We start from the raw sequence: 14,091 nt of genomic DNA on the forward strand, positions 1-14,091 counted from the left end.
CGATGTATAATTTTTATTTATTCTAATATTATTAAAAGTTTTTTTATATTCTAAATGTAGTAAATTTCTTATTAAAAATTATCATTTTAGATACAAAAAGATTGCTTATTTAAGATAATTGTATAAAGTAAGTACTGTTTTGTAAAGTTTTTTAATGATTATGTATTAATTTTCTATATACATGAATAAATTAAGTGGAATAAAGTAAAAACGCTTAGTTCGTACGAATAGTACGTAAATAATCTGGAAAATAGATTACAAAACAAGTTTTTCAGTAGTAATATTTCTGAAATTTTAGAAGTAGGAGATCTCAGTATCAAAGTACTTAATTTATGTTATCTTTAACTATTGCATAAAATAAATAGATTTGTGTGTGTGTGTGTGTGTGTGTATGTGTGTGTGTGTGTGTGTGTGTGTGTGTGTGTGTGTGTGTGTGTGTGTGTGTACATATAATAAGTTTATATGTTTAAACATTTGTTTACTAATTAAAAGATTAAGCCTTAATGATATTTTTATTATATGACCAATTTTTAAATATAATTGCGCTTTATTATATATATAGATATATATATATATATATATATATATATATTGGAATATATAAATAATTTTCAAAGAATCCTACTTTATTCTCATCTTATAACGTTTCTTAGAATTTTGCGAAATAATTAAATGATTATTAATGTAATACTTTCAGTGTTGACATGATATCGCAAAATGTGTTGTTAATAGACGACGTCAATATTTCTTGCGACAAATTACGTCTTCTTAATATGCAATAAAAATTACAGCAGTTGTCCATACTTTTTTTTTTTCTTTTAAAGTCAGTATGTCGACATGCATTTTATTTGCCTTATCATCAATTATTACTAATCTCAGACTAAACTTTTGCAATTATTGCAAAAGTAAACACGTAAGTGCAAGACTAGTTAATTGATATTAACCAATCAATGTTTATATAATTTTTGTTTCACAACGTTTATTACAAAATTTTCAAAATGATGTCTTTGTCAGAGACTGTATCACCCATGAGATAAACGCAAACTGTTATGTAATTGTTACGCGAATAAGCATCATTGAAAATTCTTCATTACGTACAAGTCGGTCAGCATGCTTTCACTCCCGAATTAAATGTGGGACACTAATTATGTAATTTTATTGCCATTAGCCGTGATGCATTGCCACACATCATATTAAAGTGTAATATTATGAAAAATATTCTAATATATTACTTATTTACAAAAGAAAGAAATAATAAAAACACTCTTATCCTACTTAATTTTTTTCAATCAATTCTGTCCTCGTAAATAAGTCTGTATTTTCTTCTTCCCTTCTCATTCCCTTCCTCTTTCTTTCGCTCTTGTTACAAATAAAAATTAAAGTATCTAAATCAAAGAAGCAACAACAATGTTAACGATACCGCTCATTCTTAATTTTGTTAATGAATACAAACCTTCAGAATTTTGTTGATCCAAAAATTCGCCCGTTGGCATTCAACAACCTTGAGTTACACAATATCAGAATCACATTGGCGTGTGTCAACTGCAAGTGATTTATCCTGAAGGGCACCACGTGACCACAAAGACATTTTAGGCAAAAAAAATAGGCTAGATCAAGATTGCTTTTCATAATTCTCCTTTTAACCTTCACATTCAGCAATAATATATTCTACCAACATTTTATAGTCCTCGAATCATTACTTCGTGAAACATCCGTTTGTCATTACTCTCAATTTGTCAGTTAATTATTTTTTTATTTAATACAAATGTTTTCTTTGCAACATAGTTTCTAACTCGACATATTTACTTCATATTTACTAAATGCATGTATTATTATTATTCTATTGACTCAACTATCAATTTACGGACTTATTTTCTCAGAATTTATCTCCCAGTACTAAAAGCCTAATTGAATAAATAATAATCTATTTCACAATTTATATTCTTCCTACTAAAAACATTTACTGTTCACACATACATAGCATGATATCCGCGTTTTCTCTCATGATTTCTTCATCAATTAGTTCGACACGATATCGATGAATATCACTCGGCAACGTTATCTCGCTACGATCATAGTTTTTATTCACGTAACTTTTGCAAAGTTTCTCCTGATAAGCAATAACTTAATTTTTCTACAAGGTCTGAAATTCAATAAAAATTAACATTTATTTTCTATAAAATGAATTTTTTATTTCATTACAGAAGAAGAATTTTATTAAAGAATAAGAAAAAAAGAACAAAAAGTTTAAACGCACAAATTTAATATGCAATAATATTAATGTATAAATACTTAATGTATAAATACTTGCATCATAAAATGAATTATATTGTGATTTTTACTTAATATTTTTCTTAAATAATTAACTTCAAGAGATTAAAAGATGCAAGATCGCCTATCGTAAAGCGATTTTGTAGAAAACACAACTATCAACAACCATAACGTATCGACTTATGGACCTAATAGGAATCAATTGTCGGTACGTGTGATATCATCGTAGGATTGCATAGTGCAAATAAAACTTAGCACGAAGGCAATGAGCATCGCGATTGGAAGGATCAACATCGCAAACGCAACGTTTGTTCGGCAATTTATAGTTCGCATACCATGGAGAGAGTGCAAAATAACTTGCGCTGCTCACACAAAGCTACGGTACGTGGTATTTGTTAACCATGAGTGGTATAAATTACCTCGAACCGTTGCGCAACATATGCGATCTCTCCTTTCTCAGATGCCGGCTACTGACCAGACACGTTGGCCTGAAGTTCGATTTCTTAATTTGACCTCGAGAAGATGTGTGCGCCAAAGACGCACGCCGATCTCGCTTGGCTCGATTTCAATCTTGTGGCAAATTTGGTGGCCGAGTAGTAGTCTACTTGTCAATCAAACGTTAAATCGTTTTACTTATCGGCACATTCGAAGTATCAAGACAGTATCAAGATAACTATCCAAAAAGAAGAATCTAAAAATTTGAAACTGCAATTTTATACAAGATTTATACAAATTCAAAGCTTTATACTAATTTAAGTTGAAAAGAAAAAGTGCATGCTGTTTACGATGCTAAAGATTAATTATTGTTTAAATAGCTATGCTATTGGAATATCAGACGTTATTCTATTATATACAGTATGAAAAAAATTGATCGATTATCGATTGTGATCTCGATAAAATCATGAACAATTTTTGAACGGCTCGTGAGATCAAATTACAATTTCTTAAGAATGTAAAATCATGCAGTGCAGACATAAAGGATCGCCTTTAATCACAGTGGTGCGATAAAAGCCAATTGAATATCACTTATCACTTATCTACTCTAATTACCGGTAATTGTACAAGCGATGCTTAACGGCTCATTGTTTCCCTCTTTACTGAATGTAAGAAGTCGTTCGTTATACTCGTTACATAACTCCCAGTTAACTTACATCGTAATCTTCGCAGACTCTGGTCTTTACTGTCTGCTATTACTTTACTGCTATTACTCTACCAATTCCGCGTATCGGAAATGATGTTATTGATAAACAAAATTTTTTATTATAATTTGTATAGCACATATTTTAAAAAAAAATAACAGTAAAGAAGATTTGAGAATCTTTTAAAAAGGACATGCAAATTCGAGAAGTAGAAAATAAACCTATAAAATATTTAAGATTATCATAAAATAAAGATTATTATAAAATATGAATAATCTGAGATTTCTGTGAAATCTAAACACTGTGAAATGTAACTTGTGAAATGTAAACATTGAAGATTCATTCTAAAGCATCTTTCTGCGTTTCTAAAGTTCAACTTTTACGATTCTTCTATCGCTTTGTTTTCTCAAAGAAATTTCACACTTTCTTCTTCAATGATCTAAAAAAAGAATTGTGCCACACAGAAAAAAAAACTCAATGAATTTTTTTTTCTTTCGTTAAATTTTGTTCTATAAATCTTATCACATTGCACAGTAATAATACAGATGCAAAATAAACTAACATTATTTCCGGTCCGTAACAAATTTAAAAATTCCCGACGAGTGGATACGGACTACGAATCATTTGTGCGAATCATCTGTTCATCGCTATTACCGACCATTCATCTCGCATGGAATATAACCACTATAATGTAAATTACATGATCGCTTCCTTCGCTACGAAAGCTGAAGCCTGTGGTTAAAGTTCGATACCGAGCGATCCCCCCCTTTACTGCGTTCTGCAAATTACCCGCGAAGATGAGAGATAAAAGGCATAGAGCACAAGAAAAAAACATCTTGTTAAAATTCTGCATTAATAAAATGTTTTAATAGATATAGCAACATATATCTTTTAATAATCGATTTGTCCCATCGTAATTTTCATATTCGCATAATTTAAAGCGAACCGTTCCCACGTGTCACTTACGAGACAGGCGAGAAGACATCTCGAACGTGCCCGGAAGATATAGGATAGCGCGCGCGCGTGTGTGTGTGTGTGTGTGTGTAACAACACACACCAGACATTAACCACACATAACCAGATATCAACATATTTTAATCGGCCGCGGATCGACGTCCGCGTTCCTGCAGGTTACAACGAGTAGCCGCACGTAACGTCGCGGATGCGGTAACGTCGACATCGCGATTTCGGAGCCGCAGCATCCACGCGATGCAGGCATGCATACCTGCATGCGTACGCACGCCATGCACAGTTTCTCTCGATATTTCCCCGCGTTTACCAGCCGGCTCAAGTCTACCCTCCCCCCCCCCTCCCCATAAGAGCGCAAAAGCGAAAATTCACCTCCCGACGAAGTGCAATCGCGATTTTGCAACGACTCGAGCTCGACTCGCCGCACTCGTCACGCCGCGAACACCGTACAGATGCAGCTGCATGCTTGCGCGAGAAACCATGTTGTCGTTGCTAGAAAGTCTGCGAAAAAAGCGGACAGCATCGCCCGATACGGAAAAACTTAACAATTAAGAGTAAGATCAAGTTCAACATGTACTGAAAAATCCGAGTCAAATGTAACAATGGAGTTTATCTTCTAAGATTACAGAGTCTTAAGTCAAGATGTCCATAAGAAATAATATCTCACATATTGCTTATGCAAAATAATCCATCTTTTCTAGTTATTTTTAAATTTTACAATAAATATACCCCGCAGGATTTGAAATATACTTACGAGTAGTTTCTGTTGAAAAGAATTCAATTTTTTTATATTTATACTCGAATTTTAAGAATAAAATTGTCACAATTAAAAAAATGTAATGTGTAAAACTTTAAGTTTTACCTTTATTCTGTATTTTTAATACATTATATTTTAATACATTATATTTAATTTCAACGATTTGATAATTTTATATTTGTAATTATTAAATATTATAATAACACAAACATAATTTTGACTTAAAAAGACGTAAAATTTCCAATAAAATAGATACTTATAAAAAATTTGAATATTTGATCCGGATGTGAATCCGGATTTGGAATTATTGCTTTTATTATTCAAATAAGGAGAATGATAGAATCATATAATCGTGGAGAATTCAAAACTAATATATACATAGATTATTCGCAAACCTTGTAAAATATCATCGTATTAAATGATTAATATCATTAATATATATATATATAATGTATGAAATGCCCTTGATAAATCCTTCTTTAATTCGCTGCACATGAGTTTACCATTCTTCTACTGAAATTTCTATTAACGCTGCAATATCATGAAAATGCTTATGCATTAGAGACTTTTCTTTTTTACAAGCTACTTAAAAATTTCGATTTATAAGCAAGAATTACCAAATAAGGATTCCTCAGCGTCACACAGACTGCGCGTACTTGATACTATCAGAGCATAACGCATGATTCTCTTAAACATAAAAACTAGTAGCCGCAACATGGGTAACCTACATATCGTTCCGTCTATTTTATGCGCCATAGCTTTTTTCGTGTAATACAAATTCTTGAAACGAGAGACATGGATGATTACTTTGATGAAGATCGAATTCGCGTATCATCGTCGCGCAAATCATCGTCGCGTAAGTGTCGGTCCACAATAAATATTTAATCTTTAAGCCGTAAGAAATTGATCAATCATAGTCGAGTATTTTTTTCATATTCGATTATAATTGGTCAATTTCTTACTTCTTAAAGCTTAAATCACCTATTGTGGACCGACACTAAAGATTCTGTAAAGATTTGGAAGTTGGGATATTTTCAAGCAATGGCATGCGTAACAACCTATATATATCACTTTCCAATTGCGCCTTGCTAAATGCCGGGAATGTTGACCGAAACGGAACATTATGTTGCATTTCGTTCCAGTTTAAGCCGATGAATTGTTGTCAACATTTCATTTCGATGAAATGAAATGAAATTATGTAAATAATGTTTTCCAAAACAAGAGTAATAAATTGGTTTAAACAGAAACAAAATTCCTACAAAATTTTTTCTTCTCCTTCAGAAATAAATTGTTAATATTTAATTGTTAATGTTTAAAAATATGCGTTATATAATATACAGATCTCACACAAAATTTAAATAATATTTGCAAAAGAAATACGTATTACTAAGAAATAATAAATCGGTAAGAAATAACTACTACTAAGAAATAACAAATAACAAATTGGCTTGCAAGGAAAGGAAAATTATTTACCGACCAATAGAAATAAAATTTATTGACTACTTGCACTTTCCTTCTCGGCAACACTCACTTTGCTTCGTTTGATTATTAAAGTTCCATTCGTAGCAGATTTACGCATTTAATAAGAGCGCGTAAAGGCTTTCCCTGGCGTATAATTTTGCGCAATCCTATTAATGCCGCGATAAAGAAAAAGAAATGGAGTCATTGCGTGCACGCATTTCACGTGCACACTTGACATCGAACTCTCCCTATAATTCTTAAGTACGGTTGGAAAACGATTCCTTTGCTCGCCTATCATGCATGACGCGAGAAACATAGCATTTGTGCTCTAAGATTTTGTAAATGAAAGTACAATTGTAAAAATAACACTGCGGACAACAGAATACTATTCTGCGGCAGCAGAATAAGTCGTTTTCCAATGCACTTCAAGACTTACATGTCATCGACAGATATGGCTTGCTTCTTTTTTCTTAATTGCAAAATAAATTTAGAAAAAAGTTTGCATTATATTTTATTGCTTTTTTAATGTTTTAATTAGAAGCTAAGCAAAATTTTATATCATGCTAATTAAAAATAATTAGCTGTATATAATAATTAAATTTATTTAATAACTAATTAACATTAATTAACATTTTTTTGTATAAACTTGAAATATAAATACAAATTCCAAAATAACCTCGAAGAGCAATGGAATTTATTTTATTCACAGACAAATGTTTAGACATTAATCAGAAACTCTTTAATAAAAATGATGTTATCCCTCTTATAAACGTAGACCTTTTTAAACGTTTTTTGAATTTTTATCTGAATTTTTCTAAATTTTTATAAGTCTGATTCAAATAATTTAAAATCGAAATGTAAAATAAAATGTTTATAAATAAGGTGTCGCAAAATGTCACAGAATAGGAATTCCCAATTAATGTTTAAAAAAAATATTACGTGTGTGGATTATATATATATATATATATATATATATATAAATTGTAAAAATATAAGAAAATATAAGAATATAAGATATAAAAATATAAGAAAATATTACATAAATTATTTGTTTATATGTAATTAATTTCATCAAATAATTGTTATATTTTTTCTTAAATTAGAAGCTTCTCATAAGTCGTATATTAATATTGCAAGAATTTATCAGTATCATTATGCTTACAGTATTATCGAAGTACTCTTTTTTATGGATTGTTATTGATGGATTTTTTATTAATGAGTTTAGTTAGATTAAGGAATGAATAAAACTTAATTGATATTATTCTCAGAATTTACACAAGATAAATTAGGGAAAAAATAGGGATACGTCCACCCGAACCCGCAAATTTATGGATTTGTCACGATTAATGGATCCATGATATCATACTATAGCATACTTTAGCTAAATTAATTCTTTGATTGTGGAAGGCGAATCCGTCTGATTTTATAATTAATATGTCATTTTATATGATAATAATGAAATCATAAATATAAATTTTACTCGATTCAATTTTACATTCAATTTTACTCGATTTTTGTGCACGTATATATGTAATGTGAATAACATGATTATATAAAAAAAAATTGTTTTTTAAATAGAATGAAGATTGACGTTTAAATATTCATTGACGTCACATAATCTAAAACGATTCTTCTAATCACAGATATATCGAAACATGATTGACAATTTAAGAAATCTAAAATGCAAATATCTAATAAAAAAAATTTAAGTTATAAATTATTCAGTATTCTAAGAACTTTGATAGAAACTCCTATGATATATCATCTGTAACAATTCAAGAACATCATCTGTAACAATTTAAGAAATATGCTGACGTGTCTCATGACATGTCTTATGACATGTCTTGTTGGAAAAAAACAAAATTACAATAAGAAATAAAGCATACAAAATAAGTGTATAAGATAGTAAGAAATGTGAATATAACTTTTTGTAGTTTCGTAGTTTTTTTAGTTTTTAGTTTTATTTGTTTGAATATTAAGATTCTCTTACAGTAGATATTGTCAAATCCGTCCAAAAATGAAGAAAAAAGAAAACAAAATAATCAAGGGAAAAACTAATATTCGCTTAAGAGGGTGATAAAAATGGAAAGAATTCTGCAATCACAATTGTAAAACCTTTCACATTTTTCTTTAATAATACGTCAACCTAGATTACAGTCTCCGACCTTCACTTTGATCCCGCCCCAGAATATCATCCATTGAATATCTCCTTAAATTTCCTTAATCATTAGAATGTCTAATGCACCGAACTAATGCTCTTTACGATATCCAGTTCAGACTGTACTTGTTATATATTGATGCAAGTCACGCAAGTCATATATATGTCTACAAGATGCTTTTAAAAGGTCTTATTTAAAAATCTGTAAAGAGTACACAGCATTTTCTTTTTTATTAAATTTATTTAAGCAATGAAGAAATTAAAAAGAAGCTTAAAATATATTTGTTCTGAATTAATATGTTTTTGGTGAAACATTCCAGAAAGGATGGAATAAAAATTTATTTGCACATTGAAGTTCATTGTTATGATATTTCTATTTTCAATTAAATCATAATACACATTATCGACGATGATTGCCAAAAAAGAGTTCTTCCAGCAATATCATTTTTTACTTGCGTCGTTGTCTTAAGAAGTCACTTGATCGTTGCCGATAGCAAAAGAAGAAAAAACTTGACAAGCATCATGAGATAGCAATCAGGGTGTTAATTACTTGCGTCTTATTACAAATCATCAGTATCACACTTCTCGGAAATGATCTTGTTTTTATTCGTTGTTATTCGCTCATGACTTTATGCTAACAAACTTTTTGTAGAAATGAGGAAGCAACTGAGACAGTAGTTCCAAGATCGAGCACTGATTTTTATCACTTGCAGGTCAAGGAAACTAATCCTATTTAAATTGATTTGCTATAAATTATGATCTTCTTCATTAATATTCGCCTCGTGAAATGAACGTAATGTCTGAATTCGCTGTAATCATAGTGAGTATTACAGTCATAAATGTCTTAAGATATTTTTTGCCTTTTTGCTTTTTATAAATATTAAGATAGTCAATAAAATTTTATAATTTTAAATAATTATACTCGATTTTATCTTAGAATTATAAAGTACAAATCAAATCTATGATATCTAACAAAAATTTTGAATTTTTTTAGCATCTTTGAAAATTTAATAATACTGTTTAGGCAATGATAGATAAAAAGAAATTCAAATCTATAAAATGTGTTAATCCTGTGTTATAATTTTAAAATATGTTATAATCCTGCATTTCTATTGGATGTTTATAATCTGTGTGAAATGCTCATGCTTTTTCTGAATTTTAAGAGTCGAGTAAAAGGAATTTCAAATTTACACATCAGCGAATCTAATTAAATGAGTTTATTAATAATTCTTATTTTATAGCAAATTAAATTTATAGTATAATTTATAAAAGTATAATACGAATTTAATTAGGTATATTGAATATATGATTGTGGGCGTTATTTATACACATATAAACTTAGGAGATTTGTGACGCTGAAGAAAACTAATATTAGTTTTTACGTAAAAAATAACTTTTGTAAAACAAAATTAAAAGATATTTTGTGTATATATATATATAAATTTTATTATAATTTTATAAATTTAAATAAAAAATTTGAAAGAAAATTAAATTGTATATTTTTTTATTCTATTTTTTGTTTCGCAAAATATTAAAAGAATTATTTTTTGCGAATAAATCTTTTAAGTTATATGTTTTGTGTTATATGTTATACGCTATTTATTATATACACATAGCTACTTCCTTCTTTCCGAATAATTACTTGACTTTTAACTCTCTAAGATACTAAATTTCTCAGTTCTCAACTATTACTTATATTACTTACATCATTCAAATAGTCATAGATCTTAATTTTAAGACTTTAGACATGAAGTAGCTAGTAGTAATTTTGAATAAATCTCGGCTTCTTCGTATATTTTTATGTTGTACTATTATTAGTCATATTAGTTAAAGCAATTTAAATCTTAAATTATTTAGACATGAGAGTATCGACTACAGGAATTTCCGTTATATGTTATCCTCGTTCTTACACTGTCATTGTTATTAATGATTGCGCACCAAAAGATCGTGTGACGTAACAGTCGTTCATTTTGGGCAGTTCTTCTACTTATTATCTCATGGGTTTGATTGCTTAACGATTACGTTGTACGTAACACGTCATGAAGATGCGAGGACATTCATGGCGTCGATCCGAAAAGTATGCGTTTACGTATCGAGAGAGTGGGCCAGCATCTACTGGCAATGGACCACGACTGGGAAAACGAACAGGGCCGGTTTCATTTTATTTGTGCAACCCTTGGACTCTGGACCTGATTATCAACTATCACATATATATGTATTTAACTACTAAAGTAATATTACTCAAGATATATGTATGTATATCTTGAGTAATATTATTTTAGTGTTTAAATTTCTCCTATTCTCCTTTATATAAGATATACCTTATTACATGAATCCTCTCTCTCTCTCTCTCTCTCTCTCTCTCTCTCTCTCTCTCTCTCTCTCTCTCTCTGAATCATGCTACTAGAATCGGGCAATTTTCTTACAATACAAAAGTCAAAGAAGATAAAATTATAAGGTGCATAAGTTTTAAGAATAGAATGTTACATCGATCATATCCGAAGTATATTATTCCACATATTGCAATTTTCTTCACATAGCTATTGACATTTTATCTCTTTCTTTTTTTCCTATCAGTCAGTTTAACACACATTCCAATTATCCGATAGTCTCAGGTGGATTTTTAATTTTTACATTCAAATATTACGAGCAAGAACAAAAAATCAAATTATAGACTTACTAGATTCGATCAAGATTGAAATGGAATTTTACAATCATTTTTTTCTGAGATTGACAAAGAGATTGTCTTTTTGATCGACGCCTGAAGCCGGCCCTGGCCGTGGGTGAAAGTGATCTCAAAATCGCCAAAGTGACCAGCCCCTTTTGCGTTGTGTCCGGCAATGTCTGTTCGCGCCGGTTATACTTCATGAATAATATTTGCTGCATCGTTTTGCAACAGACGCGTACGAAACACGCGACGATGCGATGTATTTGTTGTTCGGGCAGTTTTGTAACCCTGACTGCATTCCAGGGAAAGGAATTGTCTCAATCAAATTGAATGTAAAGCTATACAAATTGCGAATCTTTTCGCAACGTACTGAAAATATACACGAGTTCCTTTCAACGCGTCAACGCCCAATCTTGCAAATTTATCGCTATTTTAGTAGCAGAAAATGAGTGGAGTGGAAGGTCCATGAGTAGAAGATCTGAAATTTTTGAGGTCATAGTAATCTACAATCTAGATGCGAAAAATCATAGAATTTAATGATGCTAAGTAAGTATGATATCCTCATTGGCATAATGTGTTAATCCATTGATTTGACTGTCACGAACTCAACAAAACGACAAAAATGAGATTGTTTTACAGAATTTTTAATACATGAGCTTGTGCAATCGCAAAATTACGCAAAACGGTTGACTCTGTTCGCAGTCTCCGGTTGGTTTTTTATGGTATTGCACATAAATTTCTTAATCCTAAACAACATTTTTCGCCAGATATAAATCATTTAACATCACGGTCAACTATCACCGCCCATCATAAGCATCTACTGTAATATATAGTAACCTTTCTAATTAAATCAGCTTTGCCTTATTTGACTTCAATTTAATTTAATTATTTAAATTTAATCAATTTTTTATGCTTTATGAAAATTAGCATTACTCTTCTTTAGATTATTTACATTTTTAATTAATTTAATAATATTTCAATAAATAAATAATATTTAATAAATATCTTATTTTTTGTGTTGATCTTGAAAATGTTAAAATGTTGATCTCTGAAATGATGTTTTTGGTTATCTGTTATGTAACTATTCATTTCTTATTATCAATGGACGGCAATGACTTGCCGTCTTGCAACAGGTTACATCAAGAAAGTCGTTATGACAATGATGAAAAATTTCCACACACTTTTACTTTTAGACAATTTGTTATTAGAATAGGAAACAAATCGTTTTGAATGCGTATCATGAAGTTCTCTTCAATCATTGAAGTGCTGTTGTCAAAGCTTCATTAGACCTGTCACGCAGAAATGACGCAACGTTGAAATGTTATTTGTGCGCACGGGGATTTTCCGTGAGATAATTGTATATTTAAAATAATGAGATTTTTCTACTCATACATTATAGACCTTGTAAATTAGCATAAAAATAAATATTAATATTTCAGACTCCCAGAATTATCAAATTTTAGACATTTAAATTAATATGTTTGTTAGACTGTAGTTTGCTTGATGATTTGAAAATATAAAGCCTAGTCTCATAATTCATTAGAAAATATTACATTTGTTGTCCACTTTGCCTCAAACATTTATTATATTTGAAAATTGATTAATGCCTAAAAACTAGTTTTTATTTTACATAAAAACACATGTAAATTGTACAAAACCGAAGAATTTTATATCTACTTAAGATCTATTTAAGACGTTAGGTAAATAAAAACTATTTGATCTTGACCGCGTAAGTACCAACGCTTCTTTTTCCCTGCGGCCTTTCGTCATTGAATTCGAACTTTCGTGACTTTTCGAACGAGCACAATGGCCTGACGAAATTGCTGACCTTGTATTGCCAACCATGTATAATAATGATAAAGATTTTATATTCTATGTAGGAAGTCTATCAATATATGAAAGCTTAATCATATGAAAAGGAATTAGAAAGCTAAAGTTAAATTATAATTTTTGTTGGAAAAATTTCTAAATGTTAAATTGTCTCATTAAATAATAGAAGAATACACAGAAAATTGGCACGCATTTAAAAAATACTTAGTGTTTCCTTCTCAATGTCAATGTTGATTAGCATTAATAATTTATATTGATAATAGATCCACAAAGCTAATCTAACTTATTAATTATTTTCCTTTGATAATGTGAAAGATCGCAGGATATTTATTTGAATTTAGCTAAACGACTCGAGCACCATTTTGTTAAAAAGGTTTAGTAATAGTCAACATTGTCGTTATACAGGAAGAAGATACTGATAAAGCACATTCTTTATAGATGATTTACTTGTAGAAATCAGTATAGAAAGTATTTGATTTCAATACGAGGCATTTACTATTGCTCTCTCGTCCTCAATAAAAATTTTTTTATGCGTCAAGTTTAAAAATCATATGTATAATAGTACAACACAATATGATTATATTATATAAAGATTTTGATTATGTCAAAACTTATTAAATTCTGAAGTTTTTAATAAAAATATTTAAAAGAAAACAGATAAATTACAAGAATTTTAATAAAACATGAGATAGTATATAAAATGGCTGTACAATATAGATCTACAATTACGTTTTTAAATCTTATAATAACGCATTTCCGATGCATAAGAAATAAACCAGTCACTACAAACAATTAAAAATTTATCTCCTTGATCTTATTTTTATGTTGAGCTGCCAAG

At 29.8% G+C, this 14,091-nt stretch overlaps 1 protein-coding gene across 1 annotated transcript in view; it reads right to left on the reverse strand.

Annotated features, from left to right (window-relative positions):
• Positions 1–14,091, reverse strand: part of dsb (scavenger receptor class B member debris buster) — a 37,418-nt gene that overhangs the window by 6,338 nt on the left and 16,989 nt on the right. The window lies entirely within an intron of this gene.

The sequence above is a fragment of the Pogonomyrmex barbatus genome, unplaced genomic scaffold (genome assembly GCF_055798465.1).
Source record: "Pogonomyrmex barbatus isolate J1 unplaced genomic scaffold, ASM5579846v1 scaffold3, whole genome shotgun sequence".
In the NCBI taxonomy this organism is placed as follows: Eukaryota; Metazoa; Arthropoda; class Insecta; order Hymenoptera; family Formicidae; genus Pogonomyrmex; species Pogonomyrmex barbatus.